The 14,089-nt window shown below is 46.6% G+C and overlaps 1 protein-coding gene across 4 annotated transcripts in view; it reads left to right on the forward strand.

Moving 5' to 3' along the window:
- The first annotated feature begins 6,909 nt into the window (after positions 1-6,909).
- DAB1 (DAB adaptor protein 1) overlaps positions 6,910-14,089 on the forward strand; it is a 1,094,927-nt gene continuing 1,087,747 nt past the window's right edge. For all 4 annotated transcript variants that reach the window (XM_081055475.1, XM_081055476.1, XM_081055478.1 and 1 more), the window contains exon 1: positions 6,910-7,178. The gene's annotated coding sequence lies outside the window, so the exon portion shown is untranslated. The remainder of the gene's footprint in view (positions 7,179-14,089) is intronic.

Genomic DNA, 14,089 nt, shown 5'->3' on the forward strand with positions numbered 1-14,089 from the left:
TAGTTGTGAAAACAAGACATAAATCCCCATGTGAAATGTCTAATAACAATAAAATTTTCAAATTATAGCTCAATACAACAACTCAAGAAATGGTGCAAGTCAGCGTAGGAGTGTCAAATTAATTGCCAGGCAATAATTTTTATAGGAGTTCAGAAAGGCAGGGGAGATCAAATTGCGGATTCAGAGTCTGAAAGCCTGGATGGGTGCTTGTTCTTGTACTTACACAGCACGTTCATTCATTCACCAAATGTTTCCCCGGCCCATATGAGTGCCGGCCTGTCTGCTAGGCTCTGGGAAACATGAAGCCCATGACCTCAAGGGGCCCACAGGCTGGTGGGGAACAGCAGTTAGACAAACACACAATATAAATATGGTCCTAAAACCGTGGATTGTGGAAACGGGGGGGGGGGGGATAATGCACACAGTAGGTGCATCATAAATCGCAGCATTATAACAGATGCCTCTGATTACCATCAGAGCACATTTCTGAATACATCTCCACAATTTACATCGATGAAGTCTTTAAAGCTCCCACCTTTTGTCCTCCCCATCTTGTTCCTTCTTTCCTTAAACCTACCAGCAGCCTTTCAGGACACTGCACTGTCTACCCGCTGGGCCTTGGAGAGTGGGTAGATGACACATAAGACTGGAAACCAGAGGCTTGCGGTTGCAAGGGCAGGCCTACGCCATCTTCAGAGCTTCATGGAGCTTGCACCGAGCCTTTCTTGATGAGTCCATCCTCATTGCTGTCACTCTAATCACGCTGGCAACCGTGTGCCCAGAAATTCTTTGGCAACAATGCCATCAAAAGTGAAGAGTGTTCTCTTAAACCTCCACTGAAGTGGGAGAAAAATACCCCTTCTTGGAAACATAGCACATGGCTCTTGGTCCCCTCTCTCCCTTAGAGAAGGGAGGAGCCAGAAGGGACACCGGCATTTCACAGACGCCATGGCTGAGCTCTGTGGGCAAAGACTTTGGGGAAAGTGCAGTGATGCAATGGGAAGAGCGTGATCCTTGGGACCAAGCAGTCTCAGAATTGAATCCTCGACATGTTACCTCAGAACAGGGAAGCTTAGACTCGTTGGTTTAATCACTTTGCGTCTCAGTTTCCCTATTTGCAAAGGAGGCATAATAATTCCTTCCTCACAGGCTTATTATAAGATTTAAATGAAAGTGGAATAGGCAATTGATGAACGTTAGTTGAGTCCTAAACAGAGGCTATTTCCAAGATCACTGAGCAAGTTACCAGCCAAAATGGAACTAGAACCATCCCTGTATTTTGACTCTCAATTTGGCAATTGCTCCCATCCCTCTCCCCACAGCTCTTCATTTTATGGCGCATTCACTGGCCAGTGCTTGCCATCGGTCATGAGGAAGACAAGTAAGAGAGAGTGTGTATGGCCCAAGGCAGACTGCGTTAGGTTCAGAACGGCAGCCTGCAGTGGCGGGTCAATACCACTAGGCCAATATGAATTGTATACTGTTCTCTAGCGTAGTTGGAAATGCAGTTTTCTAAGGAATGACACTCGGTGTTAAGCAGCAACACTACCAGGACAGTCTCCAGATTATAGAGAGTGATGTCCTGCTATGTTGGGCCTTGGTTACAGAGCAGAGTCCGCAAATATGTAGCAAATACAGCCACCACCCAGGGCCACCCAGCCTTCATCAGCTATCATTCCCAGCCTTCTTGCCTATTCATCCCTGATAGAGACTCCGAATCCTTCCATCTCCTGCCAATCGATCTGTGCTGTCATTCACTCAAGCATTAACTGAGGGCCTAGAATGTGCTAGGTACGGAGGAATAAGTCAGACCTTGCTCTTGACGTGTAAAGCTTATACCCTGTCATTCCAGATGCAGTTTGCTTGCCACCTCAGGTTTCTAACCCTGCTGTGCCCCAGGCTTGGAATCAGTGTGGGCTCATGGGAAGGGCTTGGAAATCAGGGAAGCCAGCATCTGCCTTTGGCTGTGTCACCGCAGTGGCTGCCTGTCAATTTTGTTTTTTCAGTCCTCCTTCCCTTTATCTGGTAACAACTCACTACCATTTGGCCGCAGGATTGGGTCTGTGTCAAGTTCGGCCAATCATGGTATCCCTTTACCCTTGGCCATCAGTGGAGAGATTAGATATGGGACCCAATCTGGGACAAGGAGAACCTTTTTTTTTTGTTTTGTAAGATCCATATGTTTGAACTAGGAGAGAGGATATTAGAGGTGATACAAGCCGTGTTCTCGGTGACCATGTCCTTACCCACCCCCAACGGGAAGGAAGCATTCTGAAGTGGCGAGAATGCATGGAGGGGATGAAACAGAGGAAAGCAGGAGAGAGAGAGAGAGAGAGACTGACTTGGAATCGGCCGTGGTGAGACAGAGAGAGGTGGCACAAACATGATGACATCATTGGAATCAATGAAGACTCTCGGCTGGTTTCACCCTGCACTGCTGCCAAATGACTCCGGCCAATAAATTCCCTCTGCCTTAAGCTGGTGATCCTGACCTCTCAACGGAGGTGAGTGGGGTACAGGGCAGCACTGGAGTAAGGAACGACCATATTTCTGCACACAGCAAGAGGGAAAGGCAATAAGGCTTCTTAAGAACAATTCTGACGGTCTAGTCCTGTAATTACAGCTACATTGTTTCGTGCTTCATACTCCAGTTGTGTTCGTGCCAGTAAGTGTTTAAAAGGGGATGATGGGTATCTTGTCACATGTTTCCCTTTGAGTGTCCATCTGCAGTGACTGCGTTCAGAGTGGTGCTGCCTGCCCTGGCTTTATAAGTCCCCACAGGACCTGGGACTTGTTGCTCCCGTAGTTTTCCTCCAGTCACTAACTGTAATATGCATAATTTTATCTTCATAGGGTGCATTATGCTTTGCAAAGCACTTTCGTCTGCATTATCTCATTTGATTCCGAGAGCATCTGTAAAGAAGGCAGGGCCAGGATGACTATTCCTGCCTGTCGGAGTGAAAAACAGAGGCTGCGGCCCTGGGATCTTAGCACTGAAAGAAAAAGACATGGGCGGGGCTTGTGCAGTGATCTCACAGGGAAGGCATTGTACGCAGGTGGCAGGGTCCCTGGGTTGGGAGCCAGAAGGTCCAGGCTTGAGTCCTGGCTCTTCTACTTACCCGTTGTCTGACTTTGGGCAAATGACTTAGTCCCTCCCGGTCTCAGTTTCCCCATTTGTAAGAAATGGGGATGATATTTTCCGTCAAGGATTCTTGTGACTATCACACAAGAGGATATAGAACAAATGGTTCTGTGAGCAGTAAAGTGCTGCTCACCTGTTTGGGGTGGATTTTTATGAGAGGTGGGCAATGGCGTGCTGAGTTCAGCTAGTATAGGCTCACATAGAGCTGTCATGCAGATCTCCCAGCTCCACATTCACGGACATCATGTTGGTGACTTGAAATCAGCCATGGTGAGAATAAGTACACCAAGGAAATTGGCAAATGCCACAAATCAGAGCTTTGCTTTTCCCTCAGAATATCCGTTGTTAATCATCACACCGATGCTGCTGGGGATAGTAGGAAAGGAGAAGGAAAGGATACTAACATTTAAGGTGCACTGTATGTAAGGTGTGACAATTAAGTTCGCGAACTTGTTGCAACAATGTTGCTAACCTTTTTTTGATATCAGAGGGATTATTCATTATGAATTTGCACCAACTGGACAAACAGTTAATCAAGTTTACTATTTGGAAGTGCTGAAAAGGCTGCGTGAAAAAGTTAGACGACCTGAACTTTCACCAACAATTCATGGCTCTTGTATCACGACAATGCACCAGCTCACACGGCACTGTCTGTGAGGGAGTTTTTAGCCAGTAAACAAATAACTGTACCCTACTCATCTGATCTGGCCACCAATGGTTTCTTTCTTTACCCAAAGACAAAGGAAATATTGAAAGGAAGACATTTTGATGACATTCTGGTCATCAAGGGAAATATGATGATAGCTCTGATGGCCATTCCAGAAAGAGAGTTCCAAAATTGTTTTGAAGGGTGGACTAGGCACTGGCATCAATGCATAGCTTCCCAAGGGGAGTACTTCGAAGGTGACTGTAGTGATATTCAGCAATGAAGTATATAGCACTTTTTCTAGCACGAGTTCGCGAACTTAATTGTCAGAACTCATATATTGAGCGTACATTTATATCATGTCCTTTAGTTTTCACAACAACTCCTGTGCACACACACTGACCTTATTTTATAGATGAGGTAATTAAAACTTAGAGAGAGTTCATAATTTGCTCAAAAACACAATAAATGAAAGAGGAGGGATTCAAAGTCAGGTCTCATATTGTCTCTGATAACCATGCAGAATCCCAGAGATATATCCAGTAGCATCTGTTCTTTCCCCGATTTGCAACCCAGCAATAGTGATGTATTAAATCAGTTTCTGGGACCACTGAACATTGAAGATCCCTGTTCGGACTTCAGTGTCCTAGTGTCCAAACAAAAGTGGCTTGGAGAAAGATGGGGAGGACTTCAGTAGATTAAGCTGGGTCAAGGGAATGTGTTGATTGTCTTGAGACCCACAGTTCTGGGTCTCCATTGGATAAATGGACAATGGGTTTCCTGCTTGAGAAGATGACAGAAGCGTCAGGGTCCCAGAAATGAGGCACCCCTATTAGGTATCTCATGCATGGAAAAGGAGCAAGCCAAGAGAGCCTGGGTCCAAATGCCTGCTCTGCTACTTCACCTAGCTGGGGATCAGCTCCCTCATCTGTCAAAGGGGGGCAATATCCAAACCTACCTGTTTCACCTCATTGGGTTTCTGTGGTGTCAGTGGGGAAGAGGATTCTGAAGGCCTCTGGAATCTATTAGACTGCACAGATGTAAGGGAATTATCATACGTCTCAGTGAGAACCTTTCCCCCTGTTGCTAAGAGAGAAAGGCCTGTTTTTCTTTCCTGCCATCTCTGGTTCTACGTACCTCCCCCACCCCCGCAGGCCTTTTTTCCCTTCTATTTTTATACCTCAAGTGCTTCATCTGATGATGTCCTGCATGCTTCAAATTAGATGAGGGTGTCAGAAAAAACAACAAGAAAATCAAAAGCACCTAAACAACACGAAAATCGGTTTCCTGCTTGAGAAGATGACAGATGGGTGCAGGGGTTGGCATTATTAATGAAAGATGTTCCCCAGGTGCTGAAAGGAGCTCTTCTTGGACCCAACAGGTGACCGTGGCCAGGCCCTGGCCAGGACAGTTCCAGGATAGGGATGACTACCTTCCCTTCACTTAGCTAGGGATAGAAGCATTGCAGGAGCACTCAGGAGGCCCCTGGGGGAGCCCTCTGGAGGACGTCAAGGGCGGTTATGGTGAGGATCACATTAAGGAGTATTCAGCATCTTAGTTGCCGTTGTCGTCTCATTTAATCCTCATAATGATTGAATGAGAATATATATTATTGTTTACATTTTCCAGTTAAGGCAAAGGATATTCAGAGCGTGCTGGGAGGAATTCACATTCAAGCTTCCGGAGTGGGGTACCTGTAAAGTGCTCTTTCTTCCTCGCAGCCATAGTGGGAAAGAGGAGGTCACTGGCTCTGAAGGCCAGGGAGTGGAAGGGACTTGTATTCAGCCCTGCAGGAGCCTCTGATTGGGTTCACTGCTTCCACCTCTGCCCCCTCCAGTCAGTTCTCTGCAATAGCAGCTGCAGCAAGTTTTCACAAATGCAAATACTAGTATCTCCAATCCCTGAACAGTCATATCCTCTGAACTCCAAACTTGCAATAAAGTCTAATCTTCTTACTGACTTCCTCCCAAAAGACCAGCCTCTCTCTCTTACCTCCGCAGCCCATCTCATGCCACAAATCAACACACTTGCTACATGCTAGCCACAGCTGGTTTTTTTTCTCCTCAAAGGCATTCAACTCATCCTTGCCGCAGGGCCTTGGCACTTGCTGTTCCCTTTAGTGCTCCTCCCCACCTCTCAGATTTTTCATGCCTGGATCATATCATTACAGGGGTCAGGTTCACTGTCATCTCCACAGAGAGTCCTTTGTCCGCGGGCCCAGCCTGACTTCCTATCCCAGTCATTTCCTATCACATGTCACCATCTGTTTCCATTGTTGTCATAGTGATTATTACTATCTGTTTCTTGCAAATTTACTTGTTTATTTTCTGTGTCTTTAAATTAGGGAGCAACTGTCAAGAGAATAAGTGTTACTTGTCTCTCTTTTTGAAAGCTCTATTGCACTCCATAAAATAGAGATTGGCACAATGTAAGCACACAATAAATAAGTGTTGAGAGAATGATGGTTACTGATAGTATTGTCCCAGGAAAGGCAGATGTGCCCTGGATGAAGAAAGGAAAGCCCTATCATCTGCTCTCACTTCACCCGTGTCAAGCTTTGCCCTGTGCTGATCTTGTGTGATTCTCACAACGGTCTCCTGTGACACAGGTAATCTGATTCCCATTTTGCAGCTGAAGAAATAAATGGAGGCTCCATCGTTTGGCAGTTTGCTTAAGGTCACACAACTGCAACTGGAGCCCTGTCTCCTGTGCCCACACCGTTGATTGTGGCAAGTGTGGAAATGTGTCTCTGGGGGTTATCAACATGCAAGAGTGTGTGTGCTGTTGCACACGGTAAAAGCACACGCAGGACAAGACTCCCGCGCCAGCTTGGAGAGGGCTCCCCCTAAGAAATCCTCATTGCTTGGCCTAAAGTCAAGACCACGGTGGGGCATAGACAGTTCCTAAGGGTGAGGAGAGCAAGATGGCTTGGAGGCATAGGCTTCTCTGTGATCGGAACAGGGAGGGCGTCCGTGAGTGGGTGCCGAGGTCTGTCACCTCTCGTGGTGCTCCTATCCTGGCCAGGGCTGGCCTCGCCACTGCTGTGGGGCGCCTGCTTTCTGCGCTAGGTGGCGAAATGCTGTCGGGCTCCCCTATTCGGGGGAATGCGGTAGTGATGTGCGCGGCGTGAAAGATGAGGCCTGCGGAGAGCCGGTACTCTCTCTGCTGCCGCTGCTGCTGCTGCCACCGCGGCTCCTGCTGCTGGCGGAGCTGCCGGGAGTGAGCGTCCCCGGTTCGGGATACCCAGCTCCGCGGCGTCGCCCGCGCGTGCTGGCCCCACACCCCCCGGCCCGCCCCAGGGAACAAAAGCAGAGCCCGCTGGCCCGCTCCTGCGGCCGGAGGATGAGTCACGAGGGCTGAGCGGAGAGCGTGGTCTTCGGCGGCTGGAAGGTAGGAGAAGGGGTCGCGCCCGCCGGCCCCGGGGTGGGAGGCTCGGGGTGGGCGTGCCGGGCGGGGGCGGCCGCGGGGCCAACCTACCCGGACGGCGTTTCCTGGGCCGGCGAAGTGGCCGCTAGGAGCGCCGCGCCTGCCCCCCCCCCGACCCCGCAGGACCCGCGCCGCACTCCCGCAGCCGCGAGCGCAGCCCCGGGGTGGGACCTGCAGGCAGCGAGAAAAGTCCGGAGCCCGACGCGGGGCAGCGGCGGCTGCGGAAAGGCCGCGCGCAGCACTTGGGGGCGCGCGGAGCGGGCGGCGGCGGCTGCAGGGTGCGCAAAGTTTTGGGCGGCGCGCGAAGGCGCAGGCGGGGGCCGCGGCGCAGGGCCCCGCAAGTTGTGGTCGCAGCCGAAAGGGGACCCTCCGGGGCCCCCCGCGGAGTCGCCGAGACTGGGGCCGGTGGGTTTCGCTCGCCCCACGCCAGCCGAGGCTGGGTGGACGCGCATCCTTTTTAACCCTTCCCGGCTCGGGGGAAAGAACTTCCTCCTCGTCCAGGCGGCTGGACTCGGGCTGGCTGGACGGCGTCAAGGCTCCCAGCTGGGTCCTTTTGTGGGCTTCGCGCATTGCCCTGCTCATTCCGGGTTTTCGGTTCTTTTCTGTCCACTTCTGCGTGCAGAAACCAGGCAAGCTGGCGGGGCATCTTTCCCCCAGGCTGTAATTTTACCCCTCGCGCCAGGCGGACGCGTGTTTTCTCTCTCCCCCCCTCAGTTCAGCTCTTGGATGCTGCCTTGAAAAATGAGATGATTAATCAATTAGGTTAGTGGCCAATTAGGCATAACCTTGTAGGAAAATAATTATGCCCGCTCTCTGGGCTTTCACTGGTGATGAGGTGGGAATGCAGCCCAGGTGGAGGGGCTGTTCCGAAAAGATAGGGCCTATCAGGGAATTTCTGGGAATTTCAGAGTAACAAGATTCAAATGTGTGGTGGTGGCAGAGGTTGTGGGGTGCAACGTGTGTTATGTGTGTGAGTGTGTGTGTGTGTGTGTGTGTGAGAGAGAGAGAGAGAGAGAGAGAGAGAGAGAGAGAGAGAGAGAGAGAGAGAGAGAGAGAGAGAATTTTTGCCAAGCAAGTTAACCCTTAGCAGCTCAGTCTGGGTGGACTTTGCAGGCAGCATGTTTCCAACAGCTCCGAAAAGGTGTGTCCCCTGCTGGCCAGTCCCATCCCCCTCCTTTCTGAGGGGCTCTCCCCTGTAAATCGCCTCCCAGTGGCTTTGCTGCTGCTTTGGGAAGCTGAGTTCCAATGAATGCATTTTAGTTTCCTGTCTGAGGAATCGCGTCCTTGCAGAGGGGGGTTCCTGTGCGGTGCCTTCTGAGGATGCACATTTCTTCTACTCGTGTTAAATAAAGTGGGTATTAAATGGGTGCAAAAGGGAGAGAATCGGTTGCCAGGGCTGGGAAGTTGTGCTGCTGAGTGGGGCTTCCTTTTTATGTTTTGGAATGGCCGGAGGTTTGGCGCTGCAGTCTTACAAAACAGCCATATTAAAAGATCTTCAGCGCTTGGAGCCCTCCACCACTGCAGCCCCATCTTCAACAGACTTCCCTGCTCAAATCCACCTTTTGGGGAGCATGCAATGGATTGCTAACGTGTACTGTGTGCATTTTAACCCCTGTATGTCTGTATTTTAGGCTTCTCCTTCCTGTCTGTGTGTGCCTCTGGACCCTATGTAATAGATTTCTGTTCAGAAGGCAAAAACCTAGAGGTGTTCCCAGAGCAGAGGGATTTTTGCAACAGGTCCTAGGTCCGGGTTTTCTAATAATGGGTCCCCCTGGCATTTAGCGATCTGGGGGCTGAGTGTTTCCTTGAGTGACCTGACCAGGTTGCACCAGGTGGCCTCTGAGATCCCCTGCAGTGCTGACATTAGCTGGTTCTGAATTTTATGGTTTTTCTTCCTTTCTGAGCTGAGCCAGAGGAGTAGCGGAGCAGTGCAATGTGACAGCAGCAGTGCCACCTCACTGCCAGTGGAAAGGGATGGGAACTGGCTGTCCGGGGTTTATTAGCAAATAGGAATTGCCCAGCAGGAAGACTGCCTAGTGATATGGGTGTCCAGGGACAATTGGGAGCCACAGGCTCCACCCGCCTTCCTTAAAATGAAGGGCCACCGTTCAGCCCTCTCTCTTTTCCAAGATGGTTTTTTCCTCCTAAAAGCTGGACCCAGTCACTTTACGTGACCATATTTGTTGGTCAGGCTCTTGTGCTAGCAAAGGCCTTGCTCATTTTCTAAAATTGAAGCTTTTTTATATAGTGTGAAGGGATATGGGGGAAGAAGGAAAGGAGAGAGGAAAGGAAAGAGGGAAAGAGGCAGGGGTGTGGAGGGGCAGTGGTAAGAAAGATATAGAGACAGACACAGCTTAAGACTTCAAATACAGACAGTGGGAAAGAGGTGGGGGAGATAGAGAATGAGCCAGAGAGGAGGGGGGCGGAGAGAGGACACTGGCAGTAGAGGAAAACCAGAGCAGAGGAATTCTTGTATAGAGAAGGGTAGAGAAGGGATCATATGAAGCAAAGGCTCATTTTATATGTCTTGAAAAAATGTAAAGGAAAACCCCAAGCTGCAAAAGGCCCATTGCAGATAGACTTGCTTGGAACTGAGTTTTGGTATAATGAGATAATTACTTATGAAATAAACATTGTGCCGCAGAAAGCCATTAACTCGGTTTATCATTGCTTCCTTGAACGGGGATTCCAGTTGCTGGCATGGAGTTGGAGCTCAGAAGGGATCTGTCAGCTTCGCAGGTGTGCTTTGGACAGCCCCAAGAACATACTCTTGTTTCAGTTAAGTTGGGGGCTCTTTGGACAGGCTGGGTGTAGGGACAACTTAGAGGGGATATAGTCCTTTGCTTTTAGATCTGTCTTCCACAGAATGGACAACTTTTTAAAAAGTGTATTTTTAAATTATTGAACCTTGGGCATAAACAGAAAAAGGAAGCATAGTATAGTAAATGCTGTTATCCACCACCCAGAAGGAAGAATGATAGGAAAATAACTCCCGTTCGTTTCCTTCTCTCCAGCCCCCTTGTCAGCATTCCAGACAGTGCTCGGAGCCTCCTGACTCATTGGGCCTTCAGGATGGGCCCTCCCACAGCTGTGACATCAGCTTTCTGAAACATCGTTTTGATGGTGCAACTCCCCAGACCAGAAATGTGGACGTTTCCCTACCCTTAAAGCATATTATTGAAAACTCTATGCATTTCAAGGCCTTTCATAGGATGGCCTTCGGGCTTTCTCCTAATGTGTACACACATGCGTACACCATCACATGTACACACACACACACACACGCATACAAACTCACAACCTCTCACACCCAGCATTACCATACCCTCACACAGCCTCACATTCATACCCTCACACCCATTTTATACACATATACAAACTCACACCTTTGCACACACACACCATCACCACACACACACACATATACATATGCACGCTACACTTACGTCACATGTGCACACCGCACACATGCCTTTCACACCTTTGCAGGTGCCTTCTTTCCTTGTCTGGAAAATACATTCCTACTCCTTTACCTGATAAACTACTCCTCCTTAGGGATCCATCTCTAAAATGACATCCACTCAGCGTTCCCTTCCCCTCAGTGAGCTTGTGTCTCCTTAACACTCTTAATACACTCTGCTTGGAGTGTTATAGTCCTTCATGTGTTTGTCTCTTCCAATAGACAGTCCCTTCCAAGAGGGATTAAGTTATTCGCTGCTTCAATCTCAGGGTATAACACAGTGCTTAGCACAAAGGTGTATGATTGATGTTTAATGAATACATTCATTTTAGTTTCTAAAGGATGGTTACCATCCATGACATATTTTTCACTTATTTCTTATTTTTCTCTCATTAGTTTTCCTTTTTCTTTCCTTTGATTGCAGCAATAATACAAGCTTTTAAAAAATTCAAATGATACAGAAGTGTAAAAAGTGATGATTCTTTCTCCCACCCCACTTAAATACCCTCTATTTTGAATGCACACATTATTAAATATTTACATGTCTTTCTGACCTTTGTTTTATGTCCTAGTTTCCTCACTCTTCCCTCAGAGGGAAGAGTACTGTGGGCAAGTGCTGCTCTAAACACTCTAGCTGTGTTAACTTGTTTCATCTCCATGCTCTGGATAAGGAACATGAGGTGTGCATAAGCAGCAGAGATGGGATTGGGGCACAGGCAGTCTGTGTTCTTTGCTACTTAATGTATAAGATTCTGAGACCCGTTTAAGATCTTAGAGTTACTTAGTGTAGCACCATCACTGCCATGTCTTCACCACCACCACCATCGCCACCACCACTACTGTCATCATCGTCACTGTGGATGCTTTCATAGCAATTATCTTTATGAAGCACCTGCCTGTGCTTATGGGCATTTTTCATATGTTATCCTAGTCTCAAAACAACTCCATGTTTCCATAGAAGGAAACTGAGGTGCAATGAGGTTAAATCAGAGCTCAGTCATGGGGACAGTAAATGCAGGACTGAGGTTGGGAAGCCATGTCTGGTCTCAACATCTGTTCTCATTTTCATTCTTCAGATGCTTTTTTTCACTGATCCTTTTTGATGTTCCTGATTCAGCAAATCATGAAATGATGAATTTTTTCTCGGTTTGTTTTTATTGTTAACCCAATGCTCGGAAGGGTCATTGTTGAAAAACAAATAGGCTTTGCATTTCAGACACCTGAGTTTTTTCTCCTATTGCACCATCAGGCGTACAAAGGGTCACCTGATGGATGGTTCTGTGTGTCTCTTTCAGTTTCTTGGCATTAGAATGATAATATTACCTGCCCTGCTTCCTAATATGGTGATGGAAATGAGAACAGCGACAGCCTTGTGATTTTAACCCCCCACTTAGAGATCAAGAAGCACCTTGTGAAAAAGGAGGGGGTGATTCTCAGGTTGAAGTAAACTACCTTGGGCTGCTGTGTGACGCCGGTTGGTTTCGGTAAGGAGGTGACCACGACTTGGTGACATTTAGGCTCACTCTTTGTTGGTCAAAGTGCAAGAATTCTAAGTCATTAGTAGTTATTCACTTGTGACTTATAAAATAGTCCTATTGTGGAGGACAGCAGACACAGTGACATTCAACAAAACTTTTAATTTATCTGGCAAAGCACTTAAAGGGGGCAGAATTAACCAAGAATGAATACCAAACAAATAATTCAGTGGTATTCACAGGCTTTTAATAAATAAAACAATTTTTTTTTCCTGAAATGAGCTCTGAGCTCATTTCTTCAGTCTGACAAGAGGTCTTCTGACTTCTTGTTTAATTAACATGCAGAATACAACTTCTTGTTTCAAAATGGCCATTTTTTTTTTTTTTTGGAAGCTTGAGCTTAGATCTCTAGTGACATTTTTTCTTCAAGAAAATATTTACAGCCGAGTTGGAAAGTGACAGGAAGGATGGTTTAAAATGAAAATGCTACCAAACTGAAGTTTACATCTGAATAAAACACATGGTGTCACCATGGACAGCATCCTAAGAACTCAAAATATTTGTCTATTTGTAGGACTTGAAGAAACCAAGCTGTTTTCACTTGTTAATGTTAACTCTGAAAATCACTTTTTTGTGCATGCATTGTGGTGGCCATTTCTACTTACCTGGTTTTACTATTGTCATGGAACACCAGCCATTTCTTTTTTTTCTCTTTTGTTCCAGATGAAGTGAACTGCCTGAGGGTTAGTCCCATGTTTATTTCTACCTCCATATTTTAACTTATGTCATCCTTCCTGTCTGAAACACCCTCCGTTTCCAAATCTCCTCCTAATCCAATAATCTCTTAAAGCCGAGGTCAGGTACCAAGTCCTGCATGAAGTCGTCTTAGTTAACTTCACTCAATATTAACCAGCACTGACTGTTTTTTTAAAAAAATCACTTTATTATTAATTTTTCAGATCATATAAATATTGCAAGTTAGTGGTAAAAAAACATAGAAAAATATAAGGAGTTAGTAAAAATCACTTGAAATTCCAGTTCTTTATGTTATCTATTATTCGGTGACTATTCTTTTATGTATCCCTTTAGACATATATGCTAGCGTGTATAGATAGATACAGTTTTACATATCTGCCTTACTATGCCAGCTGTTTCCTTTTCCTGGACATCCATTTTTAATATTTTGTTTATTTACTCTCCCTTGCCCCACAAATTAATTAAACGACCTAGATGCCCTATCTTCCTCTAAGCTCCTATGACATTTACACATATAGGTTCACAACACACACACACACACACACACACACACACACAGGTTTTTGTTATTGATTTTAAAAATGCAATCATATATATATTCTTTGGCATACTGCTTTTCTCATTTTAAGCATTATGGAAAACCACCCGCCTCCAACCCTCCCTTATCCAGTTAATACAGCTGTAAGTCACTACTTTCAATGGCTGTATATGTTTTAATGGTATGAATATGCCACAGATTTTTCAACCATTTCCCTACTGACGAGCATCTACTTCTAGTCCACTAATTTTTATAAACTGTACTGGCACAAGCACCCTTGTACGTGTGTCATTATTTGTTGATGCTTTCACTTTTATGAGTAGATTCCCCAAAACTACTATTTCTGAGTCAAAGGATATGTGCTATTTAAAGTTTTAGTAGATGGTGCCATATGTTTTTCCAAGGAGAAAAAGAGATTTCCCTATATCTTTGCCAGCAACACATACCATTCTCTTTCACTTTTCCTAACCTGATCGGTAATGAGTGATACCTCCTTGCTATTTACTTTGTATTTTCTTGATGTCTACAAAAGAGGAGCAACGATTCCCTTATTGGGTGTCTGAATTTCCTTCTCCGTGGAAAGCTAATTCATTGTCTTTGCCCATTTTTCCTTTTGATTGTTTGTCTTTTTAAATCAATTTGTAAA

The sequence above is a fragment of the Rhinolophus hipposideros genome (assembly GCF_964194185.1).
Source record: "Rhinolophus hipposideros genome assembly, chromosome: 8".
NCBI lineage: Eukaryota > Metazoa > Chordata > Mammalia > Chiroptera > Rhinolophidae > Rhinolophus > Rhinolophus hipposideros.